Source organism: Sciurus carolinensis, chromosome 2, assembly GCF_902686445.1.
Source record: "Sciurus carolinensis chromosome 2, mSciCar1.2, whole genome shotgun sequence".
NCBI classification, from domain to species: Eukaryota; Metazoa; Chordata; class Mammalia; order Rodentia; family Sciuridae; genus Sciurus; species Sciurus carolinensis.
In genome coordinates, this window is record NC_062214.1 from 186538614 (window position 1) to 186556950 (window position 18337).

At 42.7% G+C, this 18337-nt stretch overlaps 1 protein-coding gene across 1 annotated transcript in view; it reads right to left on the reverse strand.

The window, feature by feature from the left end:
* Window positions 1-18337, reverse strand: part of Foxn3 (forkhead box N3) — a 380976-nt gene extending 362639 nt beyond the window's left edge. Inside the window, exon 1 of the mRNA XM_047537211.1 lies at window positions 18169-18337. The gene's annotated coding sequence lies outside the window, so the exon portion shown is untranslated. The remainder of the gene's footprint in view (window positions 1-18168) is intronic.

Genomic DNA, 18337 nt, shown 5'->3' on the forward strand with positions numbered 1-18337 from the left:
GAATTGATTTGAACAAACCTGATCTACTACTGCCAGAAACACTAGCTACCATTGTAAGCAAGGTGATCATAACTTATCATACATATGAGGATGATTTTGAAAATGAAAGTAGGCATTATTTGTGAATACGTTAGGGTAGTAGGTATAAACCAAAACTAAGATGAACAAATCAGATTGCACGGCTACCCGATAATAATGCATAAGTACGTTGCTACAAAAAATAATTTAAAAGTCACTTTGGTCGTACGAAGAATCTGAAGGTGTTTTTTCTTCTCTTGGTGATGACTAAGTATTTGATATGAAAGACAGATTGGAACATTTTCTCACTGTGGAACAGACCACTCAGCAGCTGACTGCATCAGCAAAGGGAGTCAACTATTATACTCAGCCTGCTGGTTCCTGGGTCCGATACCTCATTAATGTCTTTGGCTGAGATCTGGTGTGTTGGTAGAGTCTTGGGAACTTTTTCAAATAAGACAGATTTTTTTCTACAAAGTGTAAGAGAGAAGTTTTAGAGTTGAGAAGAAAGTGTACCAAATGCAAGATGGGCCCCATGCTCCCTTCCCTTCCACTTTATTAGCAATGCGATCCTTTGCTCTATCTGCTGGAAATTCTGTCTTCTCTTCCAGGAAGGGAACGACATAAGAAGTGCAGGGTCTGATCTGTCTGAGCTTTTCAAAGAGCTGGATCTGCCTCCTGGGACATCTTCTAAAGCGAACTCCTCTGGGCGGGAAAGCAGTTCTCCGACTAACGCCAGAGCGAAGCCAAAGGAGATGCTCCATCAAATGAAGCAAGACTGATGTCTAATTATAGACCCTCCACATCTTGTATTTTCAGCCTGTCCCTTCCTGGAATTTTGACGATGCTATTCAGGATATCACTTCCTATTCTTAATCTGCATATTTCAGAGGACTTGATTCAAAACAATGTTTTGGATACAAATAGTCCAACACTTTTCCAAAACACAGGCTTTATTGGCATATAAAGTCATTTGCCACATGCATTGTGCTTACATCCTAGCAGGTGGATAATAGATTAGAGTTACTAAGGTGTCAGTGTATTTTCCCATCCATAGAACACTGCAGTAAAGAAAACTACTCAGTGAAAACAAAATATGATTCCAACAACTTAAGTCCATATGTCATTGTCATTATAAGCAACAGGAAAAAAAAAATGAAGCATTGGAAACATTGGGCCTAGCAACAAAAATAATGAGTTAAACTCAAGTACCAACAACCTAGGGTCCAGTTCAGCTGAGATTTTCTGTGGCCATGGGGAATATTCAAGAACTCCGAGCCTCCGCTTGTTGATTTACTAAACACTGGCCTGGAATCAGGTCCGCCTCCTTCCCCAAGGCTAAATCCAAAGGGAAACTGAACATGAGGTCCCTGCTAAAGGAACTGAGACAGCACCTGACCTTTGCTTTTAGCATCATACACATCACCTAGAGCCTGGCCATCACTCCGTCAATCAAAATCAACTGTCAAGGTCTTTGCCCATTCAGAGAAACTGGTCTACACTCCCTCATCTAATCCCTCCAAGGCAGGGTCTCACCCACAGGCTCATCTCCCTGTGCCCAGCCCTAAGGGCACCACACTCTGGAGACCTCAAGGAACGTTTCCAGATGACTAAATGAATTCTCACAGCAATCCAGAGGAAGCAGAGGGCTCCTGTCAACATACTTCAGAGGAAACCACAGAGAAAGGCTGATTTGATCTCCCATGCAAATGCCACTCCGGTTTGCAGGACTTTCTCCAAACTTCAGGGATTTATCTTCTTTTCCAAATTTTTATTTTGGCAAATTTCAAACCCCAAGAAAAGTGGAAGGAATAAGACCAAGAGTAATCTGCAAACTGTAACTACAACCAAAACATGTTCACAGGCATCTGTTTAGAACAAGAATATTCTCCTTCATTCAAAGGTTTGGTTTTTAAAGAGCACACGGTGTGTTCAAAATTGAGTGGTAGGGGACCTTTTCAAAAGACCAGCACGACTTTCACACCTTCAAGCAATATATTACATAGTTGGTGCTTTAAACTGTACCAACATGAAATAATTCAGGATAATTAAGTCCTTTACTGGAAGATGCTCATTTTAAGTGAAATAGATGCTCAGAGAAGTGAGAAATCAGGTTGGGCTGAAGCTTCAGAGAGGAAATATGTGGAAGAGAGTGCCTGTTTATTCAACCTGTTCCTCCATCTTCCTGGGCACACATCTGGACTATGATTTTTTCGTGTATTTTTTTCCCCAGTACTGGAGATTTAACCCAGGGGACTTTAACACTGAACTACATCTCTAGACATGTACTGACTGATTGATTGATTCATTTCTTTAGAGACAGGGTCTTAACTAAGTTGCTGAGGCTGGCCTCAAATGTGTGATCCTCCTACCTCAGTCTCCCAAGTAGGTGGGATGACAAGCAAGACCCAGTGCACCTGGCTGGACTGTGCTTTTCTAAAACCCCCATCTGTGAGTCACTTGTGATCACCTTACTGAGTACCAGCTAATGGCATGGGAAAGGAAGTGGAACGTGCCACATCTAACGAGCCAACAGAAACTAGTCACTCAGTGTCACCATGTTATTTCCCCTTTCCACTGGTGGGATTCAAATAAGCTCAGTGACCTTGGGAGCCGTGGGTTGAAGTGGCAAGTGCCTGGGGTTCTACATCATCAGTGAAAGAGGGCATCTACTCCTCAGGCCACCCACTTGGGACATGAGAGAGGTAAACCTCTATTACTGTGATTCATTACACTATTCTGCATTGGTTGAAGCAGCAATTGTTTCCCCAACTAACAAAAGGTAGGGCTTACCAGACCCCTGAATATTTGTGGAAGGAAGTGCTATTTTGAAATAACCAGAGTGCTTTTTCTTAACACTCTAGGAGAACTTGAGCTTCTGTTTTCATAATGAAGCAGGGCACAGGGGACAGCAGATAAACCTGGAGACACTGACTAAGCCAGGGCCCACCAAGAACAGAATACAACAGCAGGCGTTCAAGCAAAGAAAGGAGTCCAAAGAGCTACCAACCGCCTGTCTCCAAATTGGCACTATGTAGAAGAGGCCGGTCTTCAGTGGATGGGCAACCACAGACAGTCCTTAAGTGGGTTTGGAGATGCCCTGAGTACTTAATTGATTAGAATTTTAAGTCCTTGCTTTGCAGATTGGGAATGATCCCCGGAGTGTGGCAAAGAACTGAAGGCTAATCCTAGAGTAACACACCTGTAACTCAAGCCTCAAAGAATTCCCACTGATAAGTCTCCTGCAGAAAGGAACAGTAAAGTCATACAGAGCAAAAGGAAAGACACACAGCAAGCACAGGAAAACAAAAGACCATGAGCGGCAATCAGAGGAACCTACACGGCAGATGCTCAGTGTCAAATAAACGTTGAATAACCATGGAAGCGCCCAAGTGTGCAAGAGTGAGCAAGATTAGAGATCAGTCACAGGAAACGGGAGAAGGTCCAAGGAACCTTCTACACCACAGCACGGAGATTCCCAGAACATCTGAAAGAGGGTTAGCCAGAGAGAAGACAGAAAACCAAGTCTAGCATTTGAATTAGAATGACAGGGAAGGGATTCTGAGAAGCTTCCAGAACAATGAAAAAGTCATTCTGCAAATTCACCAAGTCTTCGAAACCCCCAACAACTACAGACATATTAAAAAATCTACCTCAGGGTACTTTTACTTAATAAGACTCAATTTTAAGAGCAAGAGGAAGAGACATTTTGCAACAAGCAAATACTGAGAGTCTTTTATGGATCTATTCTCACCGAATGAAATCTAAGAAGAAAAGGGATGGGGTAGGAAAGAATTATAAGCAGAGAATGAGGTAAATAGATGGGCAAATCTGAACACACCTTTCCAGTTTTACATAATGATATCTAATCTTTGGGGCTAGAAATTTTTTTAAAAAAGATAAAACTAAAATGCTGGGCAAAATAATGGGACCTAAGTTGGGGGAACCGTGATTGGAATTAAGTGCCCTATGATTCGTGCACAGTTTAAGAGGAGAGAGAAGGCTAATTAACTTTGGTTTTGATACCTACACTTGCTAAATTTTGGGAGAACCACTAAAGCCCGGCACTGTGGTGCATGTCTGTGACCCCAGAGGCTTGGGAGGCTGAGGCAGGAGGATCTCAAGTTCAAAGCCAGCCTCAGAAATTTAGAGAGGGCCTAAGTAACTTAGCGAGACCCTGTCTCCAAGTTAAACATAAAAAGGGCTGGAGAAATGGCTCCGTGGTTAAGCAACCCTGGGTTCAATCCCTGGTATCAAAAACCAAACAAACCAACCAGAATAAAACACTTCCAAATGACTAGAGAAAAATATATGAAAGAAGGGGAAAATAACTTAATTTAAAAGAAATGAAATGAGAGGGAAAAAAAAAAAAAACAGGAGAAGCAGGAAAATAAAAGTGACAAAAATAAGACAAAAAAAAACATTGGGATATATTTGTCATTACACTAAATATAAATACAGTAGGTATTCCAGCTGAAAGATAATTATTTACAGACTGCATAAAAACAATAACCAGTTATATATCATATGTAGAAGATGCATCTTAACTATTAACATGCAAAGAGTTTGAAAAAACAAAGGATAGAAAAATAAGTATCAGGGCTGGGGATATAGCTCAGTTGGTAGAGTGCCTGCCTCACAAGCACAAGGCCCTGGGTTCAATCCCCAGCACCGCAAAAAAAAAAAAAAGTATCAGCAAAAACTAACCAAAGGGAAGCTATATGTGTCTTCCTGTTGTCTAATATAGTTATATCCACGTCAGACAAAATGGACTTTAAAACCAAAATTATTGTGAGTATTTCTTCAGAAAAAGAAAAAATTCCATTTCCCAAGAACACAGAAGAATGCTAAATATGTTGACAGCAAATATGGCAAGAAAAAAATGATACTTCACTGTTTTAGTTGAGGAGCTTAACATACCCTTCTCAGTAAAAAAAAAAAAAAAAAGATCAAGCAGAGAATCAGTAAAGTAGAGCAGAGTTAAGGAGCTCTGAGTTCAAGAAAAGGGAAGCAAGGCCAGGCATGGTAGCACACGTCAGTCATGCAAGAGACGATGGAGCTGAATGGGAGGAGTCCAAGGTCCAGGTCAACAACTTAAAAAGACCCTGTCACAAAATAAAAAAGGTCTGGGGGTGAAGCACTAGTAGTAGTGTGCTCCTGGGTTCAGTCCCAGTACTGTAAAAAGTTAAAAAAAAAAAAAAATCAGAAAAAAGAGAAAAAAGGAAGCAAGCATATAAAGTGATATTAGGAATAGAAAATGAACTGTGAAAGCCCAGAGATTAAAAATAACATCAGTGATAGGCTATTATAAATAATCATAATGCCCCAAATGTTAAAACCCAGACAAATTCTTAGAAATGCATAAATTGCTAAAATGGATTCAAAGAGAAAGAGAATACCAAAATAGTCTTACTGTAAAAGAAACAGAAACAGTTCAGCTTTGAAAAACAAAGCTTTCTGAAAGAAAACACCAGTCCAGGCAGGCATAGTGGCACATGTCTGTAATCCCAGAGACTCAGGAGGTTGAGGCAGGAGGATCACAAGTTCAAGGTCAGCCTCAGTAACTTAGCAAGGTCCTAAACAATGTATTGAGACCCTATCTCAAAATTTAAAATAATAATAATGGGTTGGGAATGTAGCCCAGTGGTAAAGCACCTCTGGGTTCAATCTCTAGCACCAAAAAAGAAAAAAGAAAAAGGAAAAAGAAAGAAAAGAAAACACCAGTTCTGGATAAACAAATTGCTTCAAGCATTCTCGGGAATACATAATTCCAGTCTTTTACAAACTATTCCAGACAGTGGAAAAAGAGAACTCTTTGACTTTAGAGGTTAGAGTAACGTTGATACCAAAACATGTTAAGACAAGAGAAGCATAAGACTTCTTACCTATGAACACAGATGCAAAAATCCTAAGAATTATGGTGTAAGCAAAAAGAAATGCATGGAAAAGATACTATCATAAAACTAAGTTGACTTATTTCAGAAATGTAAGGTTCGTTTAACATTTTAAAAATTGATTAATTCACCACACTCAAGGAGAGTGTCAGATAGATAGCTCAACACACGTAGAAAATAATTTTATACTATTGGACGTCCACTGAAGATTTAGAAAATAGTGTATAGAAAAGTGGGAAATTTAAAAAGAACTTATTGGAGCTGACAAAGGGCTTCTACACAATGCCCTGATAATGTCACAATTCAGAGTGCAACTGTAGGACATTTGTGCATCCGCACCAACAATCCTGCTTCTCTTCAGCATGATTGCAGTGTTTTTTTGTTTTTGGGTTTTTTTTTGCGGTGCTGGGGATCGAACCCAGGGCCTTGTGCTTGCAAGGCAAGCACTCCGACTGAGCTATCTCCCCAGCCCTCAGCACCAATGTAGAGGGTCTAGCCAGTGCTGTAAGGAAAGAGAAAGAAAGAACTGGGACAGGGACCGGCAAAAAACCTCAATGCCATCTCTTGCAAATAACTGTCCACGTGAAAAATCCTAAAGAATTTACAAAAACATAATAAGGTTAATAAAAGAATAATATACAAAATCAATTTCACTTCTTGGGGCTGGGGTTGTGGCTCAGTGGTAGAGTGTTTGCTTGGCATTTGTGAGGCACTGGGTTTGAGTCTCAGCACCACATATAAATAAATGAATAAAATAAAGGTTTATCAACATCTAAAAAAAATTTTTTTAAATAAAATAATAAAACGGTTAAAAATTTTCACTTCTTGAACATATGCATAACCTTTGTCAAAACAATTAGTTTTCAGGTACATACCAAACATGTGTTCACTAAAAAACATCATGAAAATCCAAAACCGGCACACTCACAGTATAAACCATGGGGTGGGGCAACAAATTATTACTACATGCAACAACCAGTCCCGCCTGGATCCTCAGAAACACAATGGTGTGTGGGAGAAAAATGCACACCAAGAGAATATACTATATGATTACTTGCACATAGAGTTCACACACAGGAAAACCTGCTTATGATGTTCAAAGTGAGGAGAGAGATGGCCTTGCAGAGGATAGTGGCTTGGGGGCACAAGGGGGACGCTTTGGGTGCAGGTAATGCTTTATTTATGGATCTAGGTTCTGGTCACCTGGGTATGTTCATTTTTAAAAAATACCATTGAGCTTTAGATTTGTGCTCACTTTGTATATGTAATTCAATAAAAAGTTTCCCTCCATCAATTAAATATCTATATAACTATCAAAGAAGCTGCTAAATAGATACAGATCAAACTGTAGGCCTAGATACAAGTATACATATGATATATGTGTATGTGATATTTATGCATCTATTATATGTGTGTAGAATATTTTTTGTGTGCACATGTATGTATGTATATGTAATATAAAAAATAACTTTATACCTGCCTCATACATATACAAATAAATAGTCCTGGGTCAATCAAGACTGAAATATGACAGGTAAACAGGGACTTCACAAATGAAGAAATATGTATGTCATATTAGCCTATTTTCTGCTGCTATAACAAAATAACTGAAGTTGAGTACTTTATAAAAGAAAAGAGTTCTATTTAGTGTACAGTTTGGGGAGCTAATAGTCCATGATTGGGCAGCCCCAACTGTTCGGTCTCTGGTGAAGTTCCCCAGGGCTGCATCACAATATGGCAGATGGCATCATGGTGGAAGCACACGAGAGAAAAGATCTCATGGTGGGACAAGAAGCCAGGGAGGGATCAAGGGGCCATATTTGCTCTTTTTTTTTTTTTTTTTTAACATTTTCCTCTCACTTAGAACTCACTCCACAAGACCAGGACTAATCCTTCCCAAGGGTAACAGCCTTCACTAGGCCCCACCTCTTAAAGGCTCCACCACCTTTCCCACCACCACGCTGGATCAAGCTTCCAGCATGTGAGCCCTTGGGGGACACACCCAAACCCTATCCAACACGGTCATGACCAGTGCTCACGAAGAGATGTTCAGTCTTGTGAACAACCAGGAGAATTAAAACGACAATAGATTGTTTCGCACTTAATAGGCAAACATCCTCAAGTCTAACAATATTAAGTAGAGTTAGAATATAAAACAGCAGAGATACTCATTTACAATCGGTGGGAGTGTAACTTTACACTACTGAAAACAACCAAAAGCATTAAGAGACCAGGGAGCATCAGCGCTCAGGGTCTGCAGTGCCCAGAGGAGGCCGTGAAGAGATGGCCAGGCCAGCGGCTTGATGGAGAGTTGGGCTGCTGCCAGTGGGCACTGGGCTGGGGCCGCCTTGGCAAGAGTAGCACCAGGTTCTGATAAATCCAAGACAATGACCAGACACGTGGTTTTTGTTTTGTTTTGTTTTCTTTTTGTTTTTCACAAACTGTGGATCATTTATTTCATCCTAACCAGTGTTTCTTTCATTAACCAAAATGGAATGGAATAATATATTAAAGGGAGCAAGAATAACATCTTGGGAAACCTGTGTTTCGACTCTGTGTTACTGTATAAAAGCTTCTGCTTCACTGTGGTAGGGACTTTCTCAAAACAAAGGAAAGATGACAGGGCGCCATGGTAGGAGCGTGCACATGCACAGCTCTGCTGTAACCCTGCTGCAACTGTACGCTGCAGAGCAGGAGGCCCCGTCGGAATGTGTGCTGCTTTCTACAGGAGACAAAGAGCAGGCAGGTAAGGAGTAACTAACAACAGGTAGATAAGACAACGTCTCCTGCACGAGATACTCAGCCTTTGGATACGATCCACTGGGCCAGCACGGGCACTAGTAAATGCTGCTTCCTGCTGAAGGCCCGGGTGCCTGTCTCTCGAACCACCTGTACACAAGCATACCTTCATGCTAACTAGACTCTCATCAAAACGCATCTTCAGCTCTCTGTGGGTCTTTGAAAAACCACAGCCACACCAGGTGTTAGGAAGCCACAGCCCTCGCCCACTCGGGAGCTGAAAGAGCAGCACCCAGGGGCCAGAGACCAGCGCTTGAGAGCAGAGGCCACCCACCGCAGGATCCTGAGCTCACTCACCTCCGAAAGAAACCAAAGGAAGGGCACGATCACCTCCCTTTCCCACGGACTCCATCACAGCAAAGACCTGGGGGCGGGTGAGCGGGCGACCTTAGGCCGGGGCACTGCCCTCCCAGGGAGACTGAGAGCAGAGACACCGTTTGGATTATCAGGTTCAACCAAGTGTTTAAATGGGAGGGATCAACAGTCGTCCCTCTTGGTGATCAAGAGCCAGTGCTGGGGAGGAAGGTTGACGGTAGACAAGATGAACCAACTGCATTTTCTCTGCACCCAGAGTTTTTAAGTGGGCAAAAATGGCAACACTGTGACACAGGGGTTAAAAAAAAAAAAAAGGTCATGGTCGGGGAACAACACGCACAGCGCAGGAGAGCCGGAAGGACAAGACGCGGCAAGTCGAGGGATGAATGAACCCTATCAGGTCTGGGCAGGGGCGGGATCAGGTTACCCAAGGACTTGAAAGTTAGGCAGAGGAGGACAGAGTGGGCAGCAGGGAGCCACCTAGGTCCTCAGTAGACAGAAGAGATAACAATATTAACAACATAATGAGTAAGACAGCTCAATGATTTGAGTTCAAACTATGTGCCAAGTGCTGCTCAGGATCCCGTGTTTCAGCCGTCACAATGGCCCTTTCAGGATCCCCACATTATGGAGTTCCATTTCCATATTACTTATAGAAACAATCCCTAAGACCTGAATCTCAAGTTAAGTAATTGGCCTACGGTCACACTGTTGTAATTGGCAGAGACAAAGTTGGAAAACAGGAAGTCTAGTGTTGAAGCCCATACCTGGAGAGTGGTTTGGGGGCAGAGTCTTCAGAAGCAAAGGAAGGAAGGAAAGTAGCCAGATGGACAGGGCCCCTGAGGGCACGCGTGGCATTCCTGCTGAGGCCCCAGGACTGGAGACAGGGGTATGGGGTGGATTTTAGGAAAGCAGCAGGGGTCCTGCGCTAAACCAGATGCATGAGGGGTGAAAGGAGGGGCGGCCAAGCTTCCCACCCTGGGAGGCCAGGAGGACGGTTGTAACAGGAAGAAGAGTGCCCTGACCAACCTCCGCGGCATGTCCAGACTCCACGCCATCTCTTGTTCCCATTCTTCAGATTAAAACGAAAACACTCTTTCAGGTCCTTCATTCATTTTGAAGTTCAAAGGACTATTAAAAATGAGGATTCTTCTAGAACACCTATGCCTCCAAGGTCATGGAAGGAGCTCAGGAACGTGGAGAGGGAGTGGAACCGCTGAGGCTGGCCTTGTCCGCTGCAGGCCGCACCTTCTCAGAGCGTGGCAGCCGGGCCTCCAGCGGCCACCAGTGGCACCTTCTCCGGCGGAAGCCTGCTCTGCCAGCTTGCATGCAGACCTCGCGTGGCGGGATCAGCGCTCCTGAGAGTGGTCCTGCACCCGTGACAGAGGGCACTGTCGCCACAGGCTCTCTGCCTCGTCCCCCACTCCAGCCCGCTCCTGACATCTTCCTGGGATCATCCCCCAAGGAAACTACCCACCCACCAAAGCTCCTTGCAGTGTTAGCGTTTAAACTACAATGAAAGGCACAAAGGAGGGACATCACTTGGGTCCGTCTATCCGCTTAGAAGATGAACTTCCAAAGAGGCACAGGTGTGGATATTTCCAGTTAAAAACCTGATGAGAGTTACAGAAAGGTGGTACTGTCTGCAAGTGATTTCTTCATCCTCTATCTTTATTCAAAGGCATAATCCCTGGTATGCAGTAGCTGCTCTATAAATGCTCGCTGAATAAATGTGTGGATAATTTCCCTGAATTTATATATGTATTTAGCACTCGTCAATGCTTTACTATGACTTCATGCACGCGACTATGTGAACTCAGACCTATGAAATATGAATGAGTTTCATCAAGTTCTGATCTTCTCCCTGACCTCTTCGAGAGATGTAGAAAGTGACAGGCACATACTTCACTGAGTATGTGGACATCTGCTCCTCCTAGAAATCCTTGATGCTGGTCACTTCTAGGATGTAAACGGGACAGTCTCTCTGAGCCCAATCTCCACACTGCTGTTTTGGCACAATCTCCTAAGAGAGGAGATAATGAGAGTAGATTTGATGATACTCAAATATCATCTCTGTGTTATTCTGTTCAATACTCAAAGTCCTTCCTGGTTTCACCTGGTCACCTGCACTCTAGGCACAGTGGGACGCTCGGTGGATAGCTGGACTTGCAATTCCCCCTGGGACTCGCACACAATCAGAGCTCCCTGTTCAGATGAGGGAGTCAAACCGACCCCTCCCCAGCCTGGTCCCTATGAACCCCCATCATATCTATATGACTCAGGAGGGGACAGTCCCAGGAGGAGATACCAGACATCCTGCAGATGGCTGAAGCCAGTTTCTTTATGTGAAAGGGAGGAGATGCCATTGTATTTGTACCGGAGTGTGCCGAGCAGTTCACATCAATTATAAAAGTGAGTGTTGTCTAGGAAATCTGTTTTTGTGGGTTAGAGATGCCACCAACAGTTAGACTGAGTATAATATTTTGGTAATTCAGGAAAATCGTATCCTGTGGTTAGAACTTTTTGTTTACCAAGTAAGGGAATGTGCTCAGGGGTGGAAGAAGGGAAATCTAAAAGATAAAGATGAATGAAAAATAATCACCGCCAAGGGACCTAAAAAGTCCCTCCCGTCACTAATGATCAGATTCAGGAACCGAAAAAAGCCAAGAATCAAATTCTTGCCATTATCACAGCATATTATCATGGACGAGCCCCCATAGCACCCCCAGAGGGAGACCATTTCAAGTGTGGAAGGGCTGCCATCAACCCTGGAACAGAAATTATCAGAGGAACAATTGTGAGGTTGTCCTTGGGGTGGAGAATGCCTGGGATCTGGAGGTGAGGCTTGGGATGAGGACTCGTTTGTACCAAAGAATGTGTGGCCCTAGGAATGAGGTTGCTTCAGCTTCTCATCTGTACAATGGGACACTGGCGCCTATAAAAATTATGATAGTAGAAGTACATTAATACTAGGTTACTATGGGAATCAAGCTCAGTAATGGAGGGGCAGCACCCGACACACCAGAGCCCCTTCCCGTGTGATGGGACTTGCCTCTATCACCCAAGAGTGCCACACTCACTCAGAGAAACTTTCTTTTTCTACACATTGTCTAGTCACAAGAAACACTAGGATGGTCATAATTTAGAGACATGTATTATCTGGTCATTAGAGTAATTGATCTCATCTTAAAGGTGCAAGGAAATCTCTCAAATCTTACCTTGCATCATATTCTAAACTCCCATCCGTCGCAGGACTAGCTACTCTCTGAATCTTTGCATTTGCAAAGGTACTGGGCCCACGCCGTCACATGTGCGTAAGTCCTCTACTGACAACCTTGGTGATGTCCTGGCACACATCATTTAGTTCAAAAAGAAAACCCCCAAGGGCACAGGAGGGCAAGGCCTGCTCCCATTGAGGCTGTTATCACGAACGTGCCTTGGACGCTTCCACTGGTTTCCAGGGCTGCACACACTCATTCTTCTTTGAAATGCAGGCAGAAGGAGAATGAAAAGCTTTTTCCATACGATTCCATGAACGCAAGTTATCCACCATCATTTTGACCCACGACCACGGACAACTATTTTGTGCTTATACCAGTTTCACCTTCATAGAGGAAATGCTTTCTTTAAAAAAAAAAAAGTGGTTGGAAGCTCTGTGGCTTCCTGGAACACTGATTCTTTTAATTGTGACCTCTAACCCCGTGCAGGTAGAAGGACCATGGCAAGCACAAAAGAAGTAACAGGAGAAGGTGGACAGGGACCACTTTCATAGACTCCCCAAGTGCAGTCCCCAAAAAACAGTGCAGGGAGACAGACAGTGTCCCTAAGAAGCCAAACTCTACTGCACACAGTTCACCCAAAGTCTCTGTTGATGTCTTCTTCCCTTCAGCCTGGGCATAGGAGAATCGAGCAGTTATGAAAATCACAGGGAGAACTCAAGGGGATTCCTCTGTCCATGGCCCCTAGAGACCTGGTAGACATAAAGGGGACAACTGAGCCCAATCTCCATGCTGCTATTTCAGTACAATTTCATGATAGAGGAGATAATGTGAGTATATTTGATGATATTCAAATATCATCTGTGTGTTATCATTTTACTCAACACTCAAAACACTACTGAGTCTGCCAAGCAGATTTATATAGCTTGGCAAACTTTCATTTCATGAATGACACTTAATATGAAATTATTTTCACTGACTAATAGAATAACAGTAATAGAACAGATCCCAAGGTGATAATAGATGGTACCCCTGCCTTCCAGGAAAATTACAACCATCTCAGACATTTCCACATGATGTTCCTCTAACTTATAAGAAAAGGGGCCCTTGATTTATAAGTAACCTCTACAAACACCTTTTCCCTTCTCAGCATGGACTCGGCCAGGGCTTTCCATACCTGTGGCCTGTTCAAACTTTTCCTATTTGCTTGTGGGCTTCTCTCAGTTTATCTTATCAACTACCTTCTTCCTGCCCACTCTGAGCACAGGTCCTCAGAAAATGTCAAGGCAAAATTCTCTCTTTAGCTAAGAGAGTACGGGCTCTGCAAGAAGCTCCTCCCGGCCTTCTTTAGAGAATATCTGGGCATTTTAAAAGCAGCAGTCTCCAACTGTGTTGGCAGGGGTTCTACAAAGTTCTAGGGTGAGCTCCAGGCACACCCCAGGGGTGACTGCAGGCTTTCAGCTCCGGGTTTCCCCAGAGTGGCTCTGTTTTTATTCAACTCCTATATTAGAGTCTTACATAAGATTCCACTTGGTGCTAAATATAAAGCAAAAATGATGTCTACACAAATGTGTGAAAAACATTGCAGTAACTGGTTCTCTTTCCCTCCGGCTCTCTGAAGCACCCCCACCCCCACCCCCACCCCCACCACCAGGCTGTTCCCTGCAAATGGAGGTTTATATACTCCTGTTCCTTTAAAGAAGTTTACCTGTTATTCCCCTTTCCAAAATTTGAAACATAAGTTGAAACAATTAAATACACTTACCACTAACAGCCCCCAAATAATTCAGATTTAGGTACAATAAATGCTTTCAAGGTTAAGATCTGTTGTGCTCTAAACTGGCTTTAGTCTACTCCACCCAAGTTGGACCCTTGCCATCCATCTTCAAGGCTGGCATATACCTGACATGCCAACAAATTTTTTTTAAATTTTTGTTTTTAGTTGTTGATGGATCTTTATTTTATTCATTTATTTATACTCAGTTCAAAGGAGGGAATCCAGTGACTCACACGTGCTCTACCATTGAGCTACAACCCCAGCCCCTGATAAGTATTCTTAATGAACATTTTTCTTATTTATAAGCAAAGAAAAGAATGAAGCTGCCTGTTTTCCTTTACCTCTCCACATTAATCCAAACTCAAGATTGGCATTTAGTTGGTATTCTGGAATAATTATTAAAAATTTATCATAGCAATAAAAAAAAAAACCCCTCCAACTTCAGTAAATAGTAACTATCTGACAACTGAAAATGAACTGGAATTTTATTGACCATCTTGTTAATATGCATTGGTAAAATAAGTTGTATATGGTAGTATAACAATCAATTTTTCTTTTTTTTTTAAATCATGATCAATTTTTTAAATCCTGAAGTAAAAAAGAAATACAGAAATGCCAAAGATTTGAAACAAATTAACTGTACTCCCCAGAAGTCCCTTTAGAAATGAAATGTTCTGAGAAAACTATTTGACCGACAATGGAGAATGAAGGTAAATTCTGGAAACCAACAAATCCCATTCATTTCCTTCAGTTTGTAAAAATAAGCAACTGACCCATTTCCTGCCAATGAACATACTTGCAGATAAGAAAGCTCCCTACAGGAAATCCTTTGCTAAGAGACCAGTTGTGCCATTAAACTTAACCTTCTTCACCAAGTCCTGATGAGTTAAATATTTGATAACATGGGATCATGAAATAGACACTAAATCACCCAAATGATGCTGTGCTGCCCGTAAGTTCTTCATTTCCTACAACTACAATGCAGGATACGAAATGAACACTAAAATACAGCTAGGAATCTTTCTACTTCCTCCCTCCCCCAATACAATTAGTTGATGAAAACAAGGGAAATTTGATGCTCTTGACTATTAAATGAATAAGTCTTAAAACTGACCATTTTTCAATTAAGACAAAGCAATACAAAGCTATAAATTATCATGTTGGAAAGAAGATATTTCTAAATGAGTATCAAGGACTTCAAATTTAAAGACGGCCATTGACAAAATCAGGAAAACATAACAAATACACTTGACCCCTTAGGAGAGGCCCTCCTTGGTTATTTTTCACTTAGCAAAATGAATGAGTGGGGAGGGGGCACGGCAGGAGGGGGTCCTCCAAACTTTTCTCCTTTTTTTATTCTTCTCACTGTTACCAAGATAGCGGAAATAGTTGCAACCATTATTTTAGGAACCTCTAAATTATCTTAAAAACTAAAGCACTCTTCTCCATCCACAAAAGAGGAAAGTAGCCTAAATCAACTGAATACTAATATTTGCAGTTTTGAAACAGTATTTCCATTTAGGAGTTTTTCCCTTTTCTGCTCAGCTACCGAAAACACCCTCCCTTATACTTTCCTAGAGCACTGGACAGTCTTAATGTTTCCCCTGCTTGCCGCCTGATAGCAGGGGCCCAAAATACCACAATTCTTTAAGTTCAATTGCTTCAGTTCAACTTTGAACCCTCTTGCAAACAGAAAAGTTCCATCATACCTTCCCCAGATGATTCTTCCTCCACAGGTGACATTCTAGCCTTTGGCAGCTTTCAAGAGTTTTTTGGTTTTTTTTTGTTTTTTTTTTTTTTCTTTTCTTTATTGTTCTATCAGCTAGACAAACAAATCAGTTTCATTCCAAAATTAAAAGCTAAATACATTCTTCTCAGCCTTCCCTTTGCACAACTCAGAGGTAGCAAAATGCTAAGTAAGCATAAGTGCTCATCCTGGCTTTCAGGCTTTTTCCTGAACTATTTTCAATAAAAATACAGTTATGAAATCCAGGAGACTGCATTTTTGGTTGTTGTTGTGAAATGACCTTGATTTGACAGGCAGGATCTCAGGTTTCAACAGATGCTGTGGGAAAGCTTACAGAAGCCAGCGTGTTCTCCAGGCATCTGCGATGACATGCAGGGTGGTTTTTTTTTTTTTTTTTTAAGTGGTGTAGTGGTAGTGTGTGTTATGTGGTGGGGGTGGGGTGGGGTTACTCTTCTCAGTTTCCATAACAACCATGTCTCCACTCATGGGTTATTAGATACCATCCACTTCCTGTGTCTAAATTTTTAAACCAATCAGAAAAGTGTTTATACATTTAACAACTTCTGGGACGGCACTTCTTTAATGAGACACTTTAAGGCTAAATGAAGACGTCCGTGGGCTTACAGTTTGTCTTATAAAAGCAACATTTCACAACCTTCAGCCTTATATGCTGAAGAATGCCCTTTTCTGTGGCTGTGAACTGCATTCTCAAAGCAGATGCCACAATTTCTTATCATAGTGTACAAGCTGATTTTGATGGTTAGCTCTTCATTGTCTTTTTCTTTCACTGTTGCAAGACTTAGATTCAGTGCGTGAAACATGGTAACGCACAAAGCACTTAAATTATCAAACTAATGATACGGCGAAGTGTCCATCTGCTGATTTTGCTATTTAAATACTCTGATCAAAGAACGGTTAGGAAAAAATTAATTCTAAGTTGAACAACTTTGCATTCTACAACTCAGAAGCAAAAATCATTGAGAACGTCTTGTAAAGTGATACATCTATCAATGGAAGCTAGTAGCTGACGTCTGCAAAGAAATTTGTCACCAAAATGGCCTACTTTATCTGGATAGAAACAACAAGCAAAAATTAAACCTAAAGCTTTCTCATGCAAACTGCAGCAGGATTAAAACAAAACAAAATAAAACAAAACAATCTTGCAGAGACCCATGCACAAGAAGGCTAATCTGAAATTATGGCACCATTTTAAAAGAAGGTTTTGGATGACTGTTTTCCTAAGTCTCAATCTAACTGACCAATCAGTGTGAGAGTTAGAGCGGGCTCCAGACATTTGTGCCGTCCTCAGAGCTGGGCACCCTCAGAGCCGCTCACCCTGTCTAAGGCAGAGCTGGCGATCAATGAATAACCGGGAACAAAAGGAATATAAGAGGATGTCTTTCTTAGCAAAGGAAAGCGATTCCCTTTTTCCTCAATGACCGGTCGCACCCTGCCTACGACAGCTCCACACGGGAGCTTCTACCAGATCAGTCCTTTCGGATGAGACACATTTTGCATTTGCAATCATGTGTCCCAACTGCTAGCAAATGTGTCACCTTAAGCACAGCCTGTGACGGAGGGTTCCCCGAGCCCAACCAATGGAAACTAATAAATTAAATAAATTAATAACCCCACAAATTAAAAGCTCCCAGAAAGACGGGCTTCCCTTTCCCAAATGTCACTCCCAGAGTATAAACAAAGCCTGAAATACACAATTTCTTCAGCCAGCTCAGCTGGTAATCCTGCTTTTTCGCCTCAAAACAATGTTGCTCATAAAAGAGAAATATTCTTGCTGCTTGCAACGGAAACTCTCATCTGTCTGTGTCATATCAGGATAAGCAGTTACAGTATTTGAAGAGAGGTTTAAACTGCCCACGGATGTGACACTCTGTTTATAATTGATAGCCAAACAGTTGCGACAGCAATGCTGTAAACTGCCCCAGCCAAACTCCACATTGAACACGTTAGTTCCTTGAAAATAAAAGTAATGCCGGGGACCCCACCAAAGCGGGCGTCCCTAGGAGTCATTAACAGGATCACATCCATTACCTGGTGATTTTTATAAATATCCATTTGCCGGCAATTTTTTTAATTGTATTTTTTTCCCCAAAAACACCTACCTACAGATTCCAGAGAAACTTTTTAACACCCCCCCCCTTTTTTTTTAATGAACTTACTTTTGAGACAAAACTAATGAAAATAAAGCAACTTGCCACCCCTGGATCTTTCCCATCTGGGGCCGCAAGCTATAAATCAATCGGAAACTAGGTGGAAACGTGGGGGCGGGCACCTCGAACCCCCCGAGGGTGCCCCCGCTGCAGCAGCGGGCGGCGCGGCGCCTCATGACAATGCTAAACCGCCGCGGGCGCGGGAGGCGGGAGCGAGCCCCGCTTTCGTTACCTTCGATCGCCCGCCCCCCCGCTGCTCCTCGCGGCCGCATTGGGGGGCTGCGGCGGCGCTGCACTCGCGGGTGGTCCCGCCGCCGGGTCGCGCCGTCTCCCGGCCGAGCTGCAGCGATCGCGGCCGGAACCCGGGCTCCTGCGCCCGGCGCCCGCCCGGGGTCGGCGGC